The sequence below is a fragment of the Peromyscus eremicus genome, chromosome 14, assembly GCF_949786415.1.
Source record: "Peromyscus eremicus chromosome 14, PerEre_H2_v1, whole genome shotgun sequence".
NCBI classification, from domain to species: Eukaryota; Metazoa; Chordata; class Mammalia; order Rodentia; family Cricetidae; genus Peromyscus; species Peromyscus eremicus.
The window spans coordinates 80,217,406-80,241,808 of record NC_081430.1 but is presented as its reverse complement, the minus strand read 5'-3'; the positions used below and the strand labels follow the sequence as shown (position 1 = coordinate 80,241,808).

At 43.4% G+C, this 24,403-nt stretch overlaps 1 long non-coding RNA gene across 1 annotated transcript in view; it reads right to left on the bottom strand.

Moving 5' to 3' along the window:
* LOC131924399 (uncharacterized) overlaps nucleotides 1-24,403 on the bottom strand; it is a 148,590-nt gene that overhangs the window by 70,829 nt on the left and 53,358 nt on the right. The window contains exon 3 of the long non-coding RNA XR_009382885.1: nucleotides 11,169-11,235. This is a non-coding gene — a long non-coding RNA (uncharacterized LOC131924399). The remainder of the gene's footprint in view (nucleotides 1-11,168; nucleotides 11,236-24,403) is intronic.

Here is a 24,403-nt window from a genome sequence, read left to right as displayed (position 1 = left end):
GGGTGTTCTAACTTAAGGATGCTAGTGGTAATTTCCATAGTAACCACCAAGAAAATAGCTACAGAACATACACAAGAAGAAATAAGAAAGGAATTTAAAGGATTCAGCTGCCAAAAAAAAAAAAAAAAAAAAAATCAAACACAGAAGAGGATAGTAATTCAGGGAACAGAAACAGCAACAAGACACAGAAAACAGAGCCCACACGACAGAAGTTCCTCCTCATCAATAACGACTTCAGGCGGAAATGGATTCCACTCTCTCTCTCACTCAAAGACAGAAAACAGCACAACGGGTCTTTGAAAACAGGAGCTAACCACAGAGAGAATGCCTTTATAAGAATTCACTTCAGTGCAGCAGACAGAATAGCCTGAAAGGATGGAAAAGGGCATCCCATGCTCAGTCACCACAAGAGAGCAGGGTGACTGCCCTAATACCAGATGAAGCAGGCTCAGTCAAGTGTGTGTGGTAAAGAGACATTATATACTGACATGTGGCCCAGCACAGCAAGCTGTGTATCCAATGGCAAGCTGCCAATACACACACACACACACACACACACACACACACACACACACACACACACACACAGAGATGGTATTTCGAGACAGGGTTTCTCTGTAGCTTTGCACCTTTCCTGGAACTCACGCTGTAGTCCAGGCTGGCCTCGAACTCACAGAGATCCGCCTGTCTCTGCCTTCTGAGTGCCGGGATTAAAGGTGTGCGCTACCACCGCCCGGGGCCAAAATGTATTTTAAAATCCTAAAGACAAGGACTAGTTCTACCACTAGTATTAGACTTTAATACTCTACTTTCAATACTAGATGCAAGTGGACTGATCACAAGAAAGGAGGCATAAGTAACCAGCTACACCACTGTAAAGAGAACACTAGCAAGCAAAGCATGAACACTCTTCTCCAACACTGTCCAGAATAAACGATAGCCAGACAACGAACTAGGTCACCAAACTGTAAACGCTAAGTATCGTGCAAAGTATCTTCCCCAGCCACAACACAAAGGAGTTCCAAGTCAGTTACAGAAATAAAACCAGAAAGACCACAAAATCATGGGGATTGAACAATACATTAGTAAACAGCCAACTGAACTAAGAGAATAAAACACAACATTCTGAAACAAACGGTTCTACAGCAAAGACAGGGCTGGGGAGAATACACAGCAATCAACACTTCCACTCAGATGGAAGCAGAAATAAACAGAACAGAGAGGAGGAAAAACACTAAGAAAGCAGGGAAACCAAAAGCTTGTTCTTCCGAGTTTAAAAAAAAAATCAAGGAAACTCACCAGTGTTTAGCCAGATGTATTAAGTCAAAAAAAAAGAGGAAGATAAATAATTACTAGATCAGAAACAAGAGTAGGGACGTTTATCACTGATTCCACAGAACTAAAAGGGACTAAGAGAGCTGGCAAATAGGATAACTTACATTAAATGGACTATTTCTAGGAACACAAAATGTATCAAAATTATATCATGAAAAAACAGAAACTTAATGATCCTGTAACTAACAAAGAGGGGAAACCAGTAACAAAAAAAAAAAATCACTTGACAAAGAAAAGCTTTGACCTTAAAAGCTTTCCTGGTGAACACGTAAAAGAATACCAAGAATGTCAATCCTCAAACACCCAAAAGCCTGAAGAGAAGGGGTCACTTCTGAACACACCCTAGAAGGGTCACCTCCTCCTAACACCAGCTCCAAGCAAAAACATGCTAAGAAAGCTCCAGGCCAGAAGCTCTAACGGGCAGAGATAATAAGAATCCTCAGCAAAAACGCTAGCAAACTGAATTGACCAGTATACTAAAAGGATTATACACAGGAGACCACATGGAAATTATTCCTGGAATGTACCGTATTTGCTCCATGCAAATCAATCTGCAATACACCACTTCAACAAGAACCAATAAAACACGCCCGTGATTAGCTCAAGATATGTAGAGGGAAAAGCAACTGGCAAAACTCAACACTCCCTACTCCCTTACAACAAAAACAAGGAACAAACAAGCAATAGAAAAACCACCCACTGTAATAAAGTTGTGGAAGACCCACAGTGAGCATCAGCGATGACAAAGCATTTCCTCAAAGACCAGGAACGCGGTGAGGATGGCCACTTTCCTCTTCTACTCAATACAGTATCAAAAGGTCTAACTGGAGGGAGTACCCAGGCAAGAGAAAGAAACGGACCCTGGAGTTGGGAAAGAAAAACTAACGCCTCCTCTGTCCGCAGATATTATATGTAAAGCCCAAGAGTCCACAAAAATAAAACTGAACCAATACAAGTCTGGTACTTGGCAGGGTGCACAATCACCACCCAGGACTGAGCTGTGATGCTCTCTCTATACAGCGAGCATTCTGGAAAGGACACTGCAAATGCAATTCTACTCAAACTCAGGAGCAAGAGAAAAAATACTTAGGGATTGGTTTAACCAAAGAAGGAAAACTGTGACAAAAGCTGAAAAAAAGATATAAGTACAGAGAACCATTACCCATGTCCAGAGATTAGAAGATGTGATGCTGTTAAGATAGTCACACTACAAATATAATGCAATCCTTATCTAAATTCCGTGGCATTTTCTACAAAAAAAAAAAAAAAAAAAAGTTTTTAATCCTAAATTTCCAAATAGCCAAGTGATCTAGAAAAATCTGCATTAAAATTAGAGACACTATATCTGCTAGTATCAAACTGCATTAGAAAGCTACAGTAATCAAAGTAGTACAGTAATAGCATACAGACAGACATAAAAACCCACAGGCTAGAACACAGAGCCCAGAAACGAACCCTCAGAGACATGGTCAAATACCTCACCAAGGCAGCTGAAATCATTCCATGACAGTCTTGTTCAATATATGCTGCTGGGAAAAGTAAATATCCACATCCAAACAATGAAATGGGAACTTGACATACAAAAACTTAATTTAAAATAGGTCAAAGACTCATATGCAAAACCCCAAACTAAAAAACTCCCTGAAGAAAAGGTCAACGCTTCAGAGCAAGGGGTTTGGCAATGACCACTTACAACACGCCAGGGTCCAGGCACTAAGAGGAATCACAGAAACTCAACTTTGTACATGGGAGAGCACCAAGAGTGGAGAGGCAACCCACAGAACGGGAGAAAATGTGTAAACGCTATATGATAAGGGATCGCCATTTAAGGTTCTTCTAACAGTTTGGAAAATGTAAGAACTAACACAACACCCATGAAGCTCTTGCTGATGTAATTCATTATCAGTCATGCAATCCCTACCCAAATATTCTTTTTTTCCAGGCCAAAACAAAAACAAACCCCTTACTAGCAGCTGCAAGAGGAACTCCACGTGGAAATGCTACAATCACATCAACATCACTGATCTGTGGTCCTCCCTTTACCCACTAAGAGCCCACCACCAGCGGTGAGAGCTGGCCTAAGTCTGCAGCCGAAGTCTGAAGTGCGGGTAAACTCCTGTCAGAGTCAGGAGGTACTTGGTGGAAGGCAAAGGCCTGCATGAGCATTCACCAAGCCTATGGAAACTTTAGATAAATGTTAACCTTGGTCATTTCTCAAACCAACTGACTAGGAAAAGAAAACACTTAAAATAACAAAAAGGGTCCAATGATAACTGTAGTGACATCCTTTAAAAAGAAAGAAAAGAGTTCCTTGTAAAACATCGAGTCTATTGCTCCTGAGCAACCATCATTACCTAAGCTTCTGAAGGCTTACCTAAACCCCTTCTAATGTGGGAAGCTACTATGGACAACACTGGTTCAGGAGGCGCCCCCTACTCTGAGAGGCCCCCCCTGTTCATGTGCAGACCTTGACACATTTTGGGCAGATGTGACCAGTGATTTTCTTCAAGTCTACGGCACTCATCCCTAAATTCTCTTGCTTTAAAAGTCTTTCCCAACAAAACATAGCAAAGCTGTCCTCCCAAATGAGACAAATCCTCTACATCAAATGAGTTTCCCTCAAGACCCTACCATTCATGGGACCTTAATTTTACATGCAAGATGTTCATGAAAGTTACTTAGACATTACCAAAGACATTCACAACTTTCCTTCTTACATAAAATGTGCTTAAAGATTGACACATTTAAAAAGACAGATTTTTTTTCTAGGCTTGCGTCTACAATCCCAGGATGCAAGGGGAAAGGCTGGACTGTAGTAATTTCTAGGGCACTGAGGGCTACAAAGCAAGTACCAGGCCAGCCAAGGCCACAGAACTTGTCTCAAAAACCAGTGAGGATGAAAATGAAAAAAGGCCAGGTTTAAATACAGTCCCCATTTCTAAGGGTTTCCTGAGCCCTTCGACAAACATTAGTCTGCAAAAGGAACTGGTCAAGCCAAGCTTCTCTCTACTTGCACCTGGAACCTGATGTTCGGACCTCCCAGAAGTCAATGCTTCGGCACACCAATGCTTTTAGATAGGCAGAGGCAGAAGGAGATGGATGGGTTTGAGCCCTGCCCAGTTCCCAACTCCCACTCTCACCTAGTCCACCCACATCCACAGGTACAAGCTCTCTACTATTTTCTGAGGCCTGAACTTCAGACTTTCTCAAGTCTGTTCTTATTAGCAGGTCTTGATCTCTCTTGATCTCTCTTTCTCTCTGTCTCTCTCTGTCTCTGTCTGTCTGTCTCTCTGTCTGTCTGTCTGTCTGTCTATCTATCTATTTATCTATGTCTTTTTTGTTTTTTTGTTTTTTTTTAAGCAGGGATTCACTCTGTACCCCACAACTTATAGAGGTCTTGCTTCAGTTTTCCTGGGTGCTAGGATTATAGACAGGAGTCACCAGGCCCAGCATGCAAATTCCAAATTTACTAGATAATCAAAAAAGGAAAGCCAAGACTAAGAAATCAAGACCACGGGTTAAAGGCCAGCCTGAGAGAGACAGTGAAAACAGTGATGGGGGAGGGGAGGATAAAACTACAATACAATCATCTTCATTCCAACCTCTGCCCCCCAAAAAGGTGACAAATATTTTAAGCAGACAGCGTTCCAAAGGCAACTTAATTTAAATTCCTGTACTCAGGACTCCTGTGAGCAGAGGAAGTTTAAGAGCCAAGTGTCTACTGGACATGGGAACCTCTGTTCTTCTGTTCTACTGAACATAAAGGTAAGAAAAGAATTTCGTGAGAACGAGCTGGTCCTGACAAAGAGACATAGGCAACAGCAGCATTAGTAAAGCTGAAGGGTCCTATCTGCAGACTGGAAAGTGCTTGCCAAAGATGTGCACGCCATCTTCTTTTTCCAGAACTAGGGGATGGGGGAGGCAGGGCTTGAAACAATAAATGAGCATAAAAAAGCTATTCTGAGCTGGCTTAGGGTATACCTCAGTCAACGACAATCAGTCATTCACACCTCCAGATAATAAGTCTCTACAATCAGCCCTTTGCTAGTATACATACCTCGTCTTAGTCATCTCAGGTGGCATCTGTCTTGTGCCTTCGGTGCCACTGTGGAAGCAGCAGCTTACTGAAGGAACATTACCAAGTCTCTACAAGGTAGAGTAAAATATTTAGACTATTCAGTCTTGTGTGCCTGATCTAGTCTCAGTTTAGGGGGAAGCTGCTGGACATAAACATCTATTCCCGGCTGTCCTGAAGAAGATGGACTTGCCAATGATAAGAAAGTCACAGGGTGCAGGGGAGCACAAGAAGGGACAGGTGACAAGTGCAAAGGCTGTGGCTGTGGAGGAGGGTTCCAGGTACTGCTGTCTGGACTGCTGGCCTGGCAAAGCACCGTCATCACAGACTGGGTCTCCTGCCACTGTCACACCTAACACCAACAAGTGTCTAGAAGAATATGCCATCAAGAATCACTTCCCTGTTCTGTTCACACCTCCTGAAGGGCTGGCCTGTCCCATAAAACAGCAAAAATGTGTGTGTGTGTGTGCGCACACACACGGAAGCTAACAGCCAACCTCCAGTGTTATTCCTCTCCTCAGGAGCCATCACCTTGTGTTTTTGAGACAGGGTCTCTCCATGGGACAGAGCTCACCTATTAGGATAAATTGGCTGGCCAGGGAGCCCCATGAATCTGCCTGTCTTAAATGTGTGCCGCCACACTTATTTTTTAATGTGTGTTCTGGGTATCAAACTGACTAAGCCATTTCTTCAGCCCAAAAACATGTCTTCGCTCTCCTGCATATACCAGCACAGCCTCTGCATGTCTTTCCTCTATGAACATTCTTTCTTCAGTAAGGACAAGGCTCCTGAATGTGCTCCAGTAAAAATGTGACCAATGTTACCCTTCCTAACTGGGTTTTCAGGGAAAGAAAAAAGGAGAGATTTTCCACTTCCGTTACCACTCCTCACTAGAAGCAGTTGGCTGGGATGCAAATAAGTAAAGAGAAATAACAGGGACTCTTCAACAATACTTCGCTTACCTACAAAAACCTGACTGTTCACATAAGGAAAGGAAATGCAAAACAAAAGACAATACTTGGGAAACCTGTGAGAAAGTTTTCATATGTAAAGCACAGAATTTAGTTAATGAGCATTAGTCATGTTAGCTCTTGGCTGATGACTTACAAAAAAATATCAAAGATGCTTTTAAAATTAAAAAAAAAAAAAGGTATGCTCACTTAAGTCAATGTTCATATTCTAGAACAATACTGCCCACAAATCTTAATAAGAGAAGTATTATGGATTTCATAATGTATCTGTAAAGTACATACACAACACAAGACTTTGTAGATGGTACCAGGCCTTCTAAAGCAGGCCAGTACTTTAGATAGCCCTTCACTAGAAAACGACACTCAGAAAGGAGGGATACACCTGGAGGTCCCCAGACACTGTTCAATCAGCCTTCCTCCTCTGCTGTCTGAGGAGATCTCAGTGAGGACACCCCGCCCCCAAAAAGAAAGCTCTACCTCAGTGCTTCTCAACCTTCCTCCTGCTTCAACCCTTCAATGCACTTCCTCATGCTGTGGTGACCTCCACTCATAAAATTACTTTTGCTGCTACTTCATAACTGTAATTTTGCTACTGTTATGAATCATAATATAAACATCTGATATGCAGGACACCTGATATGCGACCCCAGTGACAGGGTCTCAACCCACAGGTCAAGAAACACTGCTCTGCCTAGACCTACAAGACAGACCAGGCCAGCATTCTCAGATATTGGTGCTAAGACAAGCAGCCCAGGTGCCTAATGGCTCCAGTTACTAAACTAAGCAACTCAGTCCAAAGGATAAGGCCTCAGCTTCCCAGCTCTAACTAGACGGAAGTCTGCTAAAGTTGTCCTAGCCACACTTATTAACTAGGAGTTTTGCTTATGGAGGAGTGTTCAGAATACCAGGACAGGCAGGAGATACACACTTCAATGGATGAATCTTAAAAAACAGCATGATCTGATAGCTTAAATGAAAATGGCACCCAGAAGGATTAGAGATGTGGCCTTGTGGGAGATGTGTCACTGGGGGGTGGGTTTTGAGGTGTCTAAAGCCAGTCTCACTCAGCCTATCTCTCTGCCTAGTGGTTGCTGTCTCAAGGTGAGAGCTCTCAGCTACTGCTCCAGCGCCATGCCCGCCTGCTACCATGCTCCGCACCAGGATGGGCATGAACCATCATGGCCCTCTGAAACTGTAAGCCCTAATAAACACTTTCCTCTGTAAGTTGCCTTGGTCACGGTATCTCATCACAGCAATAGAAAGTGACTAAGACAAACAATTTCCAAGATCAAGGTGAGAATCAGAGAATGCCAGATAACAGGCACAGGCATCCCCAGTACCTGTGGAGAGGCTGGTCTCAGGGCTGCCTCCCAGCCCCGATTCCCAGACCTTCATGCTCAAGCCCATTATATAAAAAGATGGAATGTAACCCAGACGTGCTGGCTCATGTCTGTAACCTCAGGACTCAGGAGACTAAGGCAGGAAGCTTGCAATGAGTTCAAGACCAGTCTGGGCTACAAAGCTGTGTGAAACCCTGTCTTAAAAAAATCAAAAAAGGAAAAGAAAAACAAAGATAATAAATAAAATGACATGACATCTGCACAAAAGCTATGCTTTAAATCATCTCTAGTGTGCTAACAATGCCTCCCACAAGGTTGCTAGCAACCTTTACATCTCTAGACTTACATTACTTTGTAGATCTACTCTGTAGGGCAACATAGGCATGTGCATGTGGCACCCATACATGAACCACCCATACATGCATCATTTGATTTGATGAGTTAACTACATCATCCCTAAATTCTTTAAAAAGGATTCCTTTAAATTTTTCTTTTTAAATTTTTTTGTGGTACTATCTGGAGAATAAAGTCATGCAAAGGCCTGTCCATTTCAGCAAAGATGTCATCTATTTCACAGATTCTCAAACTGGCTGTATGGAACCCTGGTGCGGGAATCCACAGATGTGGGGGCAGCTTGCTCTTTTTCCTTCTGGCTCCCAGTATCAGAGCTGCAGGCTACTGTCATGGAGCATTCCTGCAGGATACCTGCTCCAGCATCCAGAAATTCCTGAGGATCCAAAGATGCTGTTTTCAAAAAGGAGACGGTTTCTCAGATGTGTTGCTAATAAAAAAAATTAATAATAAAATAAGCTGGGCGGCGGTGGTGCACGCCTTTAATCCCAGCACTCAGGAGGCAGAGCCAGGCAGATCTCTGTGAGTTTGAGGCCAGCCTGGTCTACAGAGCAAGATCCAGGACAGGCACCAAAACTACACAGAGAAACCCTGTCTCGAAAAACCAAACAAGAAAAATTAATAATAAAATAAAAATAAGCAAAAAATGGCCTTTTCAAATGGCTAGAAAATTCAGAAGATCTAAAACTTTCTTAGGTTCTACCTCTATTAAATATGAGACTAGGAATGGCCAGATAAACGCAGCCCAAGAATGTCCTAAAGTGCTTTAAAGACACTTTCCGAGATAATTACTCCCCCATTTTTCTCTTGAAATTCAAGGTAGGTCGGAAATAGAAAGCCACTTTGAAAGCTGTGCTCCAATTACCCAGCAGGCTTTGGAAGCCATAAGCTCTGAACAAAGGTTGACAGAGGTGAGATCTCAGATATCCTTGGCTGCTCCTGGACCCAGTCACTCCCGAAGAGCTGACTTCTTAGGTCATTTTTCTCCTAACAAAGCAGCAGATAAGAAAATTCTCCAGGTCTTTGTCTCTGCGCTTGTCTGAGATCAAGGTTAAGTACAAAGTAAGTGAACCACAGAGACCTATATAAACCACGGGGCTCATCTGAAGTGAAAAGCTCTGCTCGCTGCAGTGCTGGGACATGGAGAAATTGTCTCTTTCCATTAGGCTGGATGTTTTTTGTTTTTGTTTTTCCCACTATAGCATCCATCCTCCTTTCACAACTAATTTAAAGATTTGGAATTTCGCTCGCTGAAATATTCAAGGAAGTCTGTTAAATCTGAGTCCCTACTGAGGAGCAGCCTAATGAGTAACTTAACTAAACACTTAACTTACCTAGTAAAGACTTCCTTATGCAATTTTAAAATCAACTATCTCTATCTTTTCCAGGGAGCCACACAAAATAAGCTAACTCCCCATGAAGGTTCCCACATGCCTCCCTGGCAGTCTGCACAGAGCATGCTAGCAACCTTTACATCTCTAGACTTACATTACTTTGTAGATCTACTCTGTAGGGCAACATAGGCATGTGCATGTGGCACCCATACATGAACCACCCATACATGCATCATTTGATTTGATGAGTTAACTACATCATCCCTAAATTCTTTAAAAAGGATTCCTTTAAATTTTTCTTTTTAAATTTTTTTTTAAATTTATTTATATTTTATGCATGAGTTTTCTGCATGTATTCCTGCATGCCAGAAGAGGGCATCAGACCCCACTATACATGGTTGTGAGCCACCACATGGTTGCTGGAAATTGAACTCAGGTCCTCTGGAAGAGCAGTCAATGCTCTTAACCCCTGACCCATCTCTCCAGCCCCTAAAAATTTCTAATTGCCCCCATTTCAAGGTTTATTTAAAATGGGATTCTGTGGTTTCTAGGTAATCACTAACAAAAGCTTCTGAAAAATTTCAGATTCTAACATTTGAGAATTTTACTCCACTCACAATAAAACTAGTGCCGAATATGCATGTATAGAAGCTGCAAAACTACATTCTTTTGGCAATATTCTTATTTAAGCAAAAATAAAATGCAATATATACAAAGGAATACTTGTTTACAGAGGGAAAAAACAATGTACTTATACTATGATTTCTTCTTTTTCTTGACAATTCTCTGACACTATGGGTACATATTTTAAAATGAAAAATGACTCCAAGACCAATGGCGGCACCCACGTCAGGAAGGGTAAAGAGGAACGACTGGCTACTTCCTTCCTCATAAGCTAGGCACTTCCAACCACACAGCATGCATCCAATAGCATGATTCTTACTCAAAGTAAGGCTGAAGCAGAAACACATCAAAACGTGAGAAGCCTGGAGAAGACTTCTAACATATTTATCATGGGACAGAAACAGAAGTATATAAGAGAAAACCTAAGCAGCTTAAGTAACTAGGAAAAACCCTGGACTACTTTAACTGACAATGCGGCCATCCTGCAAAGCCAAGACACCTCTCTAAAGGGAGACACCTGTACCTTAGGCTATCAGGCTATTGAGATCATGGTCCCCAAGAGTCTTAACCTGGGAAAAAAGAGAGGGTTGGGCCCTGGTGCCAGGCAGAGCAGGACCTTGTCTCACACAGTCTGACAACCCTTCAGAGCACCTTGCAGCCCAGACAATGAAAAGGAGACCCACACCTTGACTAGACTTCTAAAAACCTGTGAGCTGTTTAAACCTAATACTCATGAAGTCTGCTGGAAACAGACTTGGGTAGCGTGTGTGGGCCACTGGACCACTTCTCTGATCCTCTTCCTACCGCTTGTCTGCGTGGGCGGCCTATGGAGAACAAGGGGTTAACCTGCCCTGTCAGGCCATCCAGCACACCCCCACCTGCAGCGAGTTGGGTAGAAAGGGAGTGCTGCCTGGTTCAGAAGTCAATGACCAGAGCTGTACAGGTTTTCACATCATCTGCTTCTCCTTCTCCACTCCAACCCGGCAACAAGAAAATGGCCAACAGAAACAGCCAACAGAAAACACAACAAAACTCACATGAGGTAAGTCAAGCCTGATGAAAGTAGCAGCCTTCTCAACCAGAATCTAAGTGACACTCCCTCCCACAACACAACCTGGTGATGAATCCATCAACTCACCTCATTCCACCTCAAAGTTTGCGGTCAACCTTGCTTTTGAGTCCAATTTGGAGCAATCTCTCAAAACCTAAATTAAAACAAGAGTGAACTTTAGTATAATAGTTATTTTCAATTTTTGGAAAATATGCAACTGTACCTCACAGTAAGTAAGGGGTCCAAAAAAAGCAGTATTAATAAAATCCTAATTTAAAGCTTCCTTTAATTTTAATCTTTATGTAAAAGTCTATTCATTTAAATTTGAGCTCATCAACAGTCACTCTCATACAAAGAACTGATTCTTAAACCTGACTAGACAGACAGATGGATATTCCAGGGCCACACCCAGACAACCAGTTCAGAACATCCAGGAGAAACTCAGGGGACTAGGGGACCTGTAAAAAGTCCCCTAGAAGGAGATGCTAATTAGCCAAGCCATCAGCATCCCATTGCCTTTGAGAACCCATCTCCACTCCCCAACCTATCCACACACACAGTGTTGTTCTGAAGCAGAGATCCTCAGCAAGGTGCAGTCTATGTCCTGATGTCACAACTAGAGAAGGGGACATACTACTGCTATCTAACAGGTACAAACCAGGGATGGTGCTAGGCCATACATCACCCACACCAAAAGAGAGATAAAGATGGAGCTGAGAAACCCTCTTCCAAAGCAACAGACATTCTGACTTGTAAAATTTAGAATTTCTACAAGGAGCTGAGAGGACAACTCAGTGAATTATGCTCTTGCAAGCCAAGTGCTAAGGGTCCAAAGTCAAGTCTCCAGCACCCCCATAAAAGCTAGGCATGGTGGCATCTGTTTATACTTCCAGAACTGAGGAAGGTAAGACAGGCAGATAGGCTGACTGACCAACTAATCATCAAGTCCCAAGTCCCATTAAGACCTTGTCTCAAAAACAAGGTAGAGAGCTCCTGGGGGAAGTCACCAAGTTTGATACTCACGTATGCACATGCATACACACACTCTAACGTATACACACAAAGTAATTGTACAATTCATTTCTGCTTTTTTATTTTCTGTTATGTGGGTGTTTTGTCTACTTGTATGTCTCTCATCACTTGAATGCCTGCAGAATCCAGAAGAGGGCACTGGATCCCCTGGAACTGGAGTTTCAGAGGGTTGTGAGCTGCCTTGTAGGTACTAGACTGAACTTGGGTCCTCTGGAACAATGGCCAGTGCCCTTAACCACTGAGGCACCTCTCCCGGCCCCAAATTCTACAATTACAAATACTGAGACAGGTAATAAGCTCCCAACCACAGCCATAAAGTATTTCTTATGAAAGTTACATTTCTATATATTACTCATTAAAAAAAATACTAATTCATGCTTAGTAACTATAATTGAAAGGGAGGAGTTGTGTTGTTTTGGTTTGGTTGATTTTTGAGACAGGGTCTTACTACATAGCTCAGGCTAGCCTAGATCTCACTATGTAGACCAGGCTGGCCTGGAGCTCATCAAGATCTGCCTGCATCTGCCTCTGTCTCTGCATTGAATGCTGAGATTCATGGTGTGCACCACCATGCATGGTTCTAATAATTTGTAATAAATGTTTCAATTTTCAAAAATCTTTGAATCAAACTATGCTCATAAGAGCTTCCCAAGAAAGGTGTTGTGTTTTTTGTTTTGTTTTGATTTGGTTTGGTTTTTTCCTGTTTACTGAGGTTAAACCCTACTTCTAACTCTTTTTCCAGACACACAGAATGAAGCCTAAAAACAGCAGTAATAACCAAGGGTAGCTTCACTCATGTAATCCCCAGTCCTGCTGAGACAAGGATTTCCTCTGTCCAGCCTCACACCCTGAACATTACAGAGTCCCAGGCTTCATTCAGCCAAGCATAAAAGCACTTTAAAACTTACTGGAATTTTACATTCACAACAAGACTTACCCAGGACCGTATGCCCTGTACTCAGCAGGAGAGATCTGGGGAGGGAGCTGTGGCGAGCCTTTCTTGGGCTGCCACAGCCAGAAGGGACAGTTCTAGACACAACCTGGGAGGGAAGGAACCAGTGTGTCGGATTCTGAGTCACACAGCCCAGAGAGCAGACATGATGTTTACTCAAGGTTGGCCTCTATGGTATAGCATACACCCACAGAATGAGGAAAGATAGCCATTAACACTCAAAACAGAGGCCCTGTTTTCTTAGTCTTAATGAATTGAGCTATAACTAGCTAACTGCAAAAACAGGGCATACCTGGAAGCTGACTAGCACTGGTAAACCACATGGGTACATGAACAAACAAGCCAATTTGAAAAGAATGTGATGTAGGAGCACACAGATTCCAACAAAACTGCAATTTCAAACTAGACAAGGCTTCCAGATGAAGCAAACCAGACCTACTCTGATTCAAGACCGATGTTTTGCCTCAGAATCCTCAGTGATGTACATGAACTGCCCAAGTCAGACTCGAGCACTGTAACCCTGCACAGCCAACAGGCCCAGGCAGCAGGTAGAGGCTGAGTAGAGACAGCTGCTCACAACCCAAGGGACAGAAAGTCTGAGGCTCCCAGAAAACCTGTGGCAGATGGCGGGAGCTCCCAGCCACACCTCAGGACAAGGGGTGAAGCAGGCCTTCAGCAAGTGTCTGTGAGGGATGCGGAACCCTAAAGGCGGAGTGACCTGAAGATGGGACATCCCAGTCCTAGAGTCAGGAGCCTATGAAAGAGCACAAGGCCCACCACACCTCCACTGCTCCAGAGAGACAACAGGAAGGCCCATCAAAAGCAGAGCAGAGACCAGGCCCGAGCCAACTTCCTGATCAGGGAGACAAAGCAAGGGGTTAAGAAAGGAAGGCCCAGAGGGTGGAGCCCAGCAGTCACCAGGGAGACTGGGGAACTGCAGTGCAGTCTGTGACGTAACCTTGACCCCACTCCCATTAGAAAAATGGGAGATTTAAACTGGTCTTTAAATCAAACTCCAAACAAAATTTCAAACACACACACTTCTTCTTGGTTGTTTGTTTTTTCTACTCTCAGCAGTAAAATAGATTCTGTTCCAAAAGAGAAAGGTTGTTCAATTTCCTGTCAAAAGCAATCCAGAGAAGGCCACCTACACTGTGAAGCAGCAAGGGGGGAAAAAATAGCTGAAAAATAGCCTGTGTGTGTGGGCGTCACCGAGTGCAACAGAACCAGTACTCGGGTTGTTCAAAGCGCTTTTCCTTGATCATTCGGAGAAATATGAAAATTAGGCAGTCTGACTGCCACAGAGAAGCTTGTCCTCCAGCCTACCCAAGGAAAACAGGACCTGTGACAGGCTTCAGTCTCACCAGCCGAAGAAGGGGCTAGGGTGGTTGCATGTCTTTAGTGACAGTTTTCTGTATCCTCGAGAAAAGGCAGCTTCTCAGACAGCTCAAGGTAATGCTCTCAGAGAAAGGGGGCCGTGGGTGACCACAACCCTTCCTGCCAAACCCCACATTCCACCTGACACACAAATCTCTAACCTAAGACCACCTCCCTCCCAAAATGTTCAATCCTAGAGCTGTGGGGACTGACCACTGGAAACCTGAATATGTTCTTATGCGTTAGCTACACCATCACATCTATTCCACCCCCACATCCCTTCTGGAAAGTCTACACTCTTTAGACAAGCAACCAACTGGCCCAGCACTCTGAACAAGTAAGCTCAGGCTGGAAACCGGCTCCTAGTTTGACTCCAAGCACCACAGCAGACTCATCACTGTCGGTAACCTCAGCTCTGGGAGGATCTCCTGGGCACCTGCACTCACATGCGCACACCCACAGATAAACTCAAAACTGAAGCAGACGCTGTGTGATGGAGACAGGAACCACCGTAACAGCCCATCAGTAAACAGGAGAAAACAACATACCCAAAGTAAGTTAAAATGTAGTATTATCTGTCTACACTGTGACAGTGTCATTTCTGCAAACCAAACTTCCCATTTGAAGAAACAGTTTCCACAGGCGAAGGAGAAAAACTATGAACGTAAGAATGCACAAAGGAGACAACAGTAATCACTGACAAGTCTGCATACCCAGAGACAGACAAGAGACCTGGAAGGAAGCCAGTGTGGCAGGGCAGCTCCCTCCCGGCAAAGGCAAACCTGTCAAGCTTTGTAAATGGTGTGCATGATAAACTAACGATTCTGAGGGATTCAAACAACTGAAGGGCTTTGCCTTGCTTCACTCAATAAACTCAGATAAACCTACAAAAGATACAGGCACAGGAGAAATGGCCTGTTTCCCTGGACACTTGACCACAAAGAGTCAATATCTATAAAGGCTGATAGTACTTCCTATAAACAAGAGCATTCTCCTATAAAATTTTTTATAGTTCTGACTATCCAAATCCGGATTATAGCGCTGACATAAGCACCATGATCTACTTCAGAGGCCAGGTTTGCCTTCCTCTAACTATCCTAATGATGTCTATTTTAGTAAATGGATCCAATCCAGGACCCTGCACTGTACTTTGCTTTCATCTCAAGAGTAACACTCAGCCGGCCATGGTGGCGCACGCCTTTAATCCCAGCACTCGGGAGGCAGAGCCAGGCGGATCTCTGTGAGTTCGAGGCCAGCCTGGACTACCAAGTGAGTCCCAGGAAAGGCGCAAAGCTACACAGAGAAACCCTGTCTCGGAGGGGAAAAAAAAAAAAAAAGAGTAACACTCCATCTGAAGAACCCCTCATTTTCCTTGCTCCCTGTGATCACAGCAATCCAGAAGACTCCTGGCCAGCTTGTGTGATGTCTCCTTGATTTGTGTTTGTTTGATGGTCTCTTATGATTAGGTTCGTGTGTATTTTCAACAGGAATACTATACAACAAGAGTTCTTTTAACGTCATTCTGTGAGGTGGAACATCGAATCCCGTCTACAATATGGCAATGTTAACTCATACTGCGTAATTAAGGCAGTATCTGTCAGAATGCCACATAGCAAAGTTACTTTCTTTCCTTTCAGGATTGTTATTTAGTGGGATGACACTTGAAGACTATATAGAAGGCAGGAGATGACTGGCTCACTGGTTAAGAGCACTTGCTGCTTTTGAAAGGACCTGGGTTCATTTCCGCATCCACACAATGATTCTAGTGTCAAAGGATCTGATGCTCTCTTCTGGCTTCCATAGGTACCCAACACATGTGTGATGCACATATGAACACGCAGACACTCACATACACACATAAAATAAAAATAAATACATCATTTATAAGATTCCATAGGCACTTTATTTCTCAATAAACTTTCAGTACTTATAGTCCAAAGCTGCCTACCATTTTAGTGAGAAAATGGCATTTAGAATCCAAGATGTGGGGGTGCAGTGTGCTTTCTGCAAAAGGATGACTACTGTTTCCAGGTCTTCAGAGAGAAGAGAACCATATACACACATGCGCACACATTTACTTCTGTATTTCCTGCTTTTTCTATGCCCCTGAAAACCATGAGTTCCTGCCTATACTTTGAGTTCTAAGGCTCGGGTTCACCAACCTCTCCTTCGCTTGTGAAAGTGGTCCAACTGGCCCTCACTGACCTCTATATTTTTATTTATGGACTTCATTCCTCCATCATGTGCCAGGTAGTGCCTTCTCTATTACCTACAATGTAGTGAGAGGAAAAGTCCGGTACTCCAGCCCTCTCAGAGAAGAAAGAAAAAAGGAGAAAAGGAGGCCCCACACTTACCGACACAACTTATCAGCAAAGACCAGGCAAACAGCCAGGATTCCAAATGCCTGGCTGTGATGGTGTGCCCTTATTCATATACTACTAAAATCATACTAATTTTTCAGAGCTAAATCCAAGCCCAAAATATGTTCTTCAAAGATGCACTCACTGAAAGAGCTACGGAATCTTAAGGCCACAATTCGGGAGTATGGTCAGCTCTAAAGGGAGACGGGAGGATGCCACATGCACAGCTTCAAGGCAACAACTTGTTCTTGCTGTTAATTTGGTAGAGAATCTAAATCTGTCTTCCAACTAAGTAATTCCCCTTATAAATAAAGATAGCTACTATGTGAGTGTATATAACGTCAGACACATAATACTATCTACCTCATGGAATCCATGTGACCATCAAGGAAATGGTCTTAATCCACTTTACAAGAGGATACAGGTAAGAACTGTGACGCTTTAAACACTGCCCAAGATGGTTAAGCTCATCCCATCTCAACACCCTTGCCTTCTTACATAGCACAGCAGTCTCTTAACTAACAGCCCGTCTCTACTGGTCCCCAGCACTGTGTGGATGAATGCCTTCTGTTTGTTATTTCATTGGACCCTGTACCATTCCTGTAAGGTGACTGACAGCTATAATTTTGTTTGTGTTTTTTTAAGAAAACGAACTCAAAACAGCTAACTGGATGAAGATGAGGACATGACTGCTCCTGTGTTGTTGAGGAGAAAGGTTTCAGTGTAGATGTGAGGCAGGGTCAGCCACAGGCACCGGAAGGGTCCAGACGGAACTAGGCCAGGAGAGGTGAGAGAGGAGGAGAGCGAGAGAGAACAAGAAGGGAGAGAGAAGAGAGGCAAGAGGCCAGGAGAGCACTGGGCTGAGAGGTTTAGGGAAGGGGGTGGGGTGAGAAGCGCTGGGAGGAGCCGCAGGTACTGAGACCTGTCCAGAGTTTCTCTGGGGTGTGCTGTAAGCAACTGTCCAAATCCAAAGAGCTCCTGTTAAGTCACACTAGAGCAAGTACAACACAGGGCAACAAGGGCTTTCTAGACGCCACAATGTGTGCCGTTACCGTCATGCCAAGAAAGTCTCCTCTGGATTTAAGGTGACAAGAAGACACGCTGATGGCAAGCTCTGGCCTAAAAAAAATAACACTGAGAAAGGGAGTCCTTAATGGTCCCCACACTGAAAGCCAGCAGCATCTGCATCTGTACAGCATCTGAGCACACGGGCAAGCAGCAGTAAGCAGAAATCCTCGTCATACACAGGAAACAGATGGGGTGGCTAACACTAACAGATAATCAACTGTCTCTCTCTTCCTCTCTCTAGGACCAAAGAAACATCCAGTTAATGACATCATGAAAACTAGAAAAGCAGAAGCTCCTGAGTGAGAGCAGGATTTGCATATGCATCACGGCAGACCAGCAACAGGGAGTGGTCAGCCAGAAAGGGCGAGAAATTTATTTCAGCTCTAAGTTAGTTCCCTTATTCTCCAAAGTGACTGCAACCCTGGCCAGTGAGATCCATCTGCACTCTCAACAGCCCAACAAGTTAGAACCTAACTGAAGTCCAACTATTAAGAACTTAGTTTAATTCAAACATTTCTTAAACATTTGCCAGATATAAGACTCTGAGCAAAGAAACCTGGATCTCCAAAGCCCTACCAACACTGACCTTCCCTTCAAAGAGCTTGTAAACTAACCTAGGAGTCAGTAAAGGAGGGTGTCTTAGTTAGGGTTTTATTGCTGTAAAGAGACATCATGACCAAGGCAACTCTTACAAAGGAAAACATTTAATTGGGGCTGGCTTACAGTTTCAGAGGTTTAGTCCATTTAGTCATGGTGGGAAGGATGGCAAGGATGGCAGGAAGACATGGTGTTGGAGGAGCTGAGAGTTCTACATCTGGATCCACAGGCAGCAGAAGTGAAGACTGAGTCCTACACTGGACATAGCTTGAACATATGAGACCTCAAAACCTGTCCGCCCCCGCCCCCCCCCAGTGACACACTTTCTCCAACAAGGCCACACCTCCTAATAGTGCCACTCTCTATGGGCCAAGCATTCAAAAACACGAGTCTATGTGAGCCACGCATATTCAAACCACCATAAAGGGGAAATCCAACAACTTCAAGGAATGTAAGAGAACACAAAGGCTGGAAGCTCAATGGGATCCAGGAAAAATAATTTGGACATGAGATTTATAGTAGAGCGGAGGTTGGGGCCACAGCTCAGTGGAGCACACGGAGCACAAGGGCCTGGGCTTGATGTCCAGTGTGGGTGCGAGGGTGGTGGATAAAGCCAATGCAATCTGGGGAGAAAAGACAGAATGAAAACAGAAACAGCTACTGTGCATGTGGAGTATAAACTATGGAAACATGTTAAAATCAAGCCCTACAAAGGACTCTGAAGGAGGCATGGAAACTTTGTGTTGAGAACCACAGATAAACTGCTAAGGGAAGCCCTGAGGTTCTCCAGTGGCTCACTATCCACTGATGCCTGTCATACGGCACTGGCTGCCTCCGTCAGAAAGCAGGGGGCCAGATGCCCACAGCAACAACATCAACGATGACCATGCAGCCTTAGCCAACCATGCCAACAGTGCCAACTGCCTGTACAACAAGGCTTATCTCTCAGAGTTGCTGCTGATGGATAACGTGAATACTCACTTTTAAATACATAGGCATCAAATAAGCTTGGAAGCCTTATAATTCTATCAAACTGACGAAGCATAAGCAAGTAGACTTACTAATGCAAAACTAACTGCTACAGCTCTTAGTGATGAATGTGCAAACTTAACTTTATATGCATACAGATCAGAACCTACAAACAATACCTAAATTAAAAAATAATAACCTTCAACCAATTAGTTTAAAGAACTGCAGTTAACTTTTAGCTATCTAATTCTATTTAGTCCATAAGCCTTTTGAAGTAAGTCCATGTAGGAAGTTGTCATACCTGGTAAGGATACATTTAAAGGAGAACAGGACAAGGTGTGGTGGCACATGCCTACATCCCACCCAGCACTGAAGAAGTGGAAGGATCAAAGACAGCCTGGTCTACACAGAGAGACCCTGCCTCAAAATAATAGTAAGAAATATAAAATAGGAATAATAATAATATAAAAATAAAAGTGTTTTTAAAAAAACTACCATGTAGGACAAGTAAGATGGCTCAGCAGGTACTTGCTGCCAAACTTCATGGCCTGGTTTCTACCCCTGGGTCCCACATTGTGGATGTGTTGTCCTCTGACCTCCACATGTACAGTACATCTACACATCTACACCTACACAAAAGAAATAAACGCATTAAAATTTTTCAGTAAAATGAGGGATGTAGAGACAGCTCAGTGAGTAAGGGTGGTTGCTCTGCAAGCCTGAGTATCTAAGTTCGAATCTCAGCATCCGTGTAAAAAGCCAGGCTGTATGTGCCTGTAATCCCAGCACTGTGGAGTAAGGAAGGGTAATCCAGACAGCTAGCCTCAATGAAACAGAGTTTCCAGCTCAGTGAGAGGCCCTGACTCAAAGAAATAAGGCTAAGACTGATAAAGGAAGGCACCAATATCCTCTTCTGGCTTCTTTATACATTTGCATGGGCGTAACACCCACACACTCACATGTGTGCAACACACATCAGACACATACATACCACAACACAAACACATACACATTAATTAATTAATTTTCATTAAGAACAATGTAAACTCTGCCATCTCATGGTGTGCTGATGTCTAATGCCCAAGTGAGATGAAACAGTGGCTTCTGTGGGTAAAAAGATGTGATACAAAAGAAAATCTGACAACTATGTTAAGCAAGTGACACCAACAAAGCACGACTAACAACCAAACCAGCAAGGAAGCAGTTTATGTGCTGTAACCAACAGGAAGAGCAAGAAAAGGTAGAGTGGGGGCTGATGGTGGAAGGCTGGAACCATCTCGCCTAGTTGTTTAACCACTGGCTGAGTTCAAACTGGCCTACAGGCAATGAGGAACTACCAAAAGGCTTATTAGGGACTGTGACAATCAGAACCACATGTACTTGAGGATGCACACACATGTATACTTGTGTTTACAAACCATACAAAAACCCTTCAGTCCTACTGTGAAGGGATCTGGAAAGTAAAGGCCCTGAGTGAAGAACAGCAGCAACAGGGCTGTGGGAAAGGACGGAGCCAGACTGAGGCTGTGGAACAAAAGACAGACTTAAGAGAGGTAAATGGACCAGGCACTGCGAGCAATGGAGCTGAGGACAGTCTGTTTGGAGACTTAAGACGGCGGTCTGTTGTCCTTGTAAGAAACTGCTCAACTAGGGCCAGGGAGACGGCTCAATGTGTAAAGGGATGTAACGAGTGTCAGGAACAGAGTTCAGATCCTCAGAACACTAACCACCAAGACCAGCCAACCAGCAAGCTCTGAGCTCAAGTGAGAAACCCTGCCTGACTCAACTACAGAGTGAGAATGACTGAGAATGACATCCCACATTAACACATGCACAAAATAGGAAGAAAGAACTCATGGCAGCTTACGATGAACAATCACACTGTTCTCAAAAGCAGTTCCTCTCAGGGTGACATCTACCTGATCATTGGTCATACTGTCACAAGTCATCCAGAAGTCGTAAGGGCATATCAGAAAGACATTCAACTTCAAATAGACTTTTGGAACCTTCTCAATATAGTTTACTTTAAATACCTGTGGGTAAATTATTTAATTTATCAAAATTATATCCTTTAAGAGAAATATTCTACAACTGGGCCTAACTCTTTCCAAGGTCTTCATTTTTGAACAGCATTAAATTTTACAATAAAATCTAATGCTTTTATGTATAGGCAAGCTTCAAACGACCTTGAACTTCCCATCATCCTGCCTCCATTTCCTGAATACTAGGTTATAGCATGCACTACCTCACCCAGTTCATGTGGTGCTAGGGATCCAACCCAGGACCTGATGCATGCTAAGCAAGCACTCTGCCTGGCCACCATAAACTTCACCGAGGCAGACAGGGCTTGGTGGCCAGCTAATGCCAAGGTCTAGACCAATACATGACAAGCATTCAAGATGGATGGGTGGATGGATGGATGGAAGGATCAGACAGCTAGTGGATAAATGGATTTTTTAAAGCATTTTTGGGCTGCCTGCGTATTCTAAAGGAGTTTCTGACACCTCAGAAAGACAAAATTTATATATATATATATATATCCTCAGTAGGATGAAGATATGGCTTCCTGTTCTTTCTCAAGCCCTAAATTCAGGTCTTAACACTCACCTCCTATGACTCCACAACTGCATGTAACTTCAACTTCAGAGTATCCAACACCCTCTTCTGGCCTCCATGAGAACCCACATATATGTGGCATTCATTCACTCAAGACACACACTCACATACACATAAATTAGTAATAAATCTTCTTCCTTGTTTTTAGTTTTTGTTTCTAAGAAGCAGAACATCAGCCTAGAAGAAGCACAGGATCCGTCTCCAGACTGCTTGAGAAGACAATCAGACTTACTGTGTTCCAGGGCAAGATAACACTCCATGACTAAATGTGGAGACTTACTCCTTCTCCTTGAAGTTACAAAAGCCTTGGAGACAACACAGAGTATCTAGCAATACCAGGTACATGGACTAGCACTTAATATGCATAAGTCTCTCCATGCATCAAGGCCAGGAAAACAACTCCCAGCGGACAATGTTGGTCTTAAAAATAAACTTGAAGAGAAGGGTTCCAGGGGAGAGGAACTCCAGCTCAGTCCACAGCAGCTCATTATATTATGGTAGAGACGTTAGCAATCATAGCATGAGCCTCTGTGAACTCAGGGGGAAGAACTCTTCTCCAATGAAACAAAACCATCAGCAATTCGGTGTGCCTAGCAAGTTTGCCAAAACGATGCAGGCTTTTCTTAGCTATTGTGTCAAAGCCAGAGCATTTAGTCTACATGTTGATCTATTGAAATTATGGTTCGTCAAAGATTTTTTTTTAAAAGACAGATTTACTAAGGGCCTTCTCGAAAGTCTACAATACCTAAACAACTGCACATTTGTCTATAATTATGCTCTCATACACTCTCTCACCTCAGTATCATCATACATAATGCAGACAAATTACAAAGCACGACAGAAAACCCAAAGTGGTGAAAAGAGCTTTGGGAAAAACTCTAATATAGTGTTTCATCTTTGTAAAAAAACAATCCCACAAATTGCATTAATCATCTTTCCTTTTATTGCTTATCCATCAGAAAAAAAAATCAACAGCAGGTAAATTTAAATTAACCTCTATAAAGTGCTTTAAACACATTATTCAACAATAAACTTCAGGAACATCTTAAAAAATTTTTTGGTATTAATTTCTATGGCTTGAGCTCAGCAAGATGGTACAGTGGGTAAAGGTATTTGCTGCCAAATCTAATGACCTATATTCTGCCTCCAGAACCCACTGGAGGGGGGGGGAGGGCAACTTCTGACCTCCAGATTCAAGATGTGACATGTGAGAAGGGAGGGAGGGAGGGAGAGAGAGGAGGGAGTCTGCCTATGATTTAATTTAAATGTAACTCAAAGTCACTAAAATATCCAGTGAAGTAGTAGGTGAGGTTGTTTTATCCATTGCTAACTGAATGAAACATTTTGGAACAGAACAAGAGAGCCACATTCTGAGACACAATGACACTGGAGGCAGTGTCTCCAGGGAGTAGGTCTGCCTTAGACACTGAAATCTGACCTCACTCGTGCTGTCCAGAGTACAGAAAAAGAGCCCAACGTCACAAGACCTGAAGAACCCACAAAGTTTCTGTATGCAAAACAGTAGGTGCAGGGAGGTCCGTAACACAGCCAGACTTGGAAGGGACTGTTTTAACTTTTGAATGGCGGAAATAAAACTAGGCAAGAAGAGAAGCACTACCCAGTTTTTACCAGACTGACAAAAGCCATGAGAAAAAGATTCAGTGTCCGGTAGAAAAAGTCCCTGAAGAGGCCTAGGATGGCATGCGACAGTGAAGGGAGACCATACTCAGGCAGCAGCCCTGCACTCTGCTGTGGGAGCAGCGGACCACCTCGGGCTCTGCTGCCCTGGGCAGCTTGGCCCCCTAGCACACAGGGAAGCGTTCTAAAGATGGCAGTACTTCTAAGCCGTCTACACAAGAATACCTGTTACACTATCCCAGGCCTGGAAACATTTCCCCTGGAGCTTCAATGTTCTAGGGGGATGAGAAGCCTCTGTTTAAGTAGATCCGCTCTCCCAAAGTCTGGGCCCAGAACAGCCACAAGGGCCACTGCATCCAAAGTACCTGTTCCAGCCACTCTTGCTAGCACAAGGGTGCTCTGATTACATTATTCAGATCAGCTTTGCAAACTGCAGGCTCCAACAACGTCGAAGAACACGGTGTGTTCTGTCACCCAGAGTGGAGGCCTGACTTCTAACAGAATCCGTTCCTCTCTAATCTTTCTCTGCTTGAAATCGTTTTAACACAATTACCTAAAATATACATATATGAGCATTTAAAATGCCCCTCTTATCTTTTTTGGGTCTTAAGATGTTTCTTGAATATGTGGTTATAGTCATCTCATACTTTCCAAAAGTTTCTAAAAGAAAGTAACCCAACACATCACATGGTCATGTCAAAACTAGCAATGGC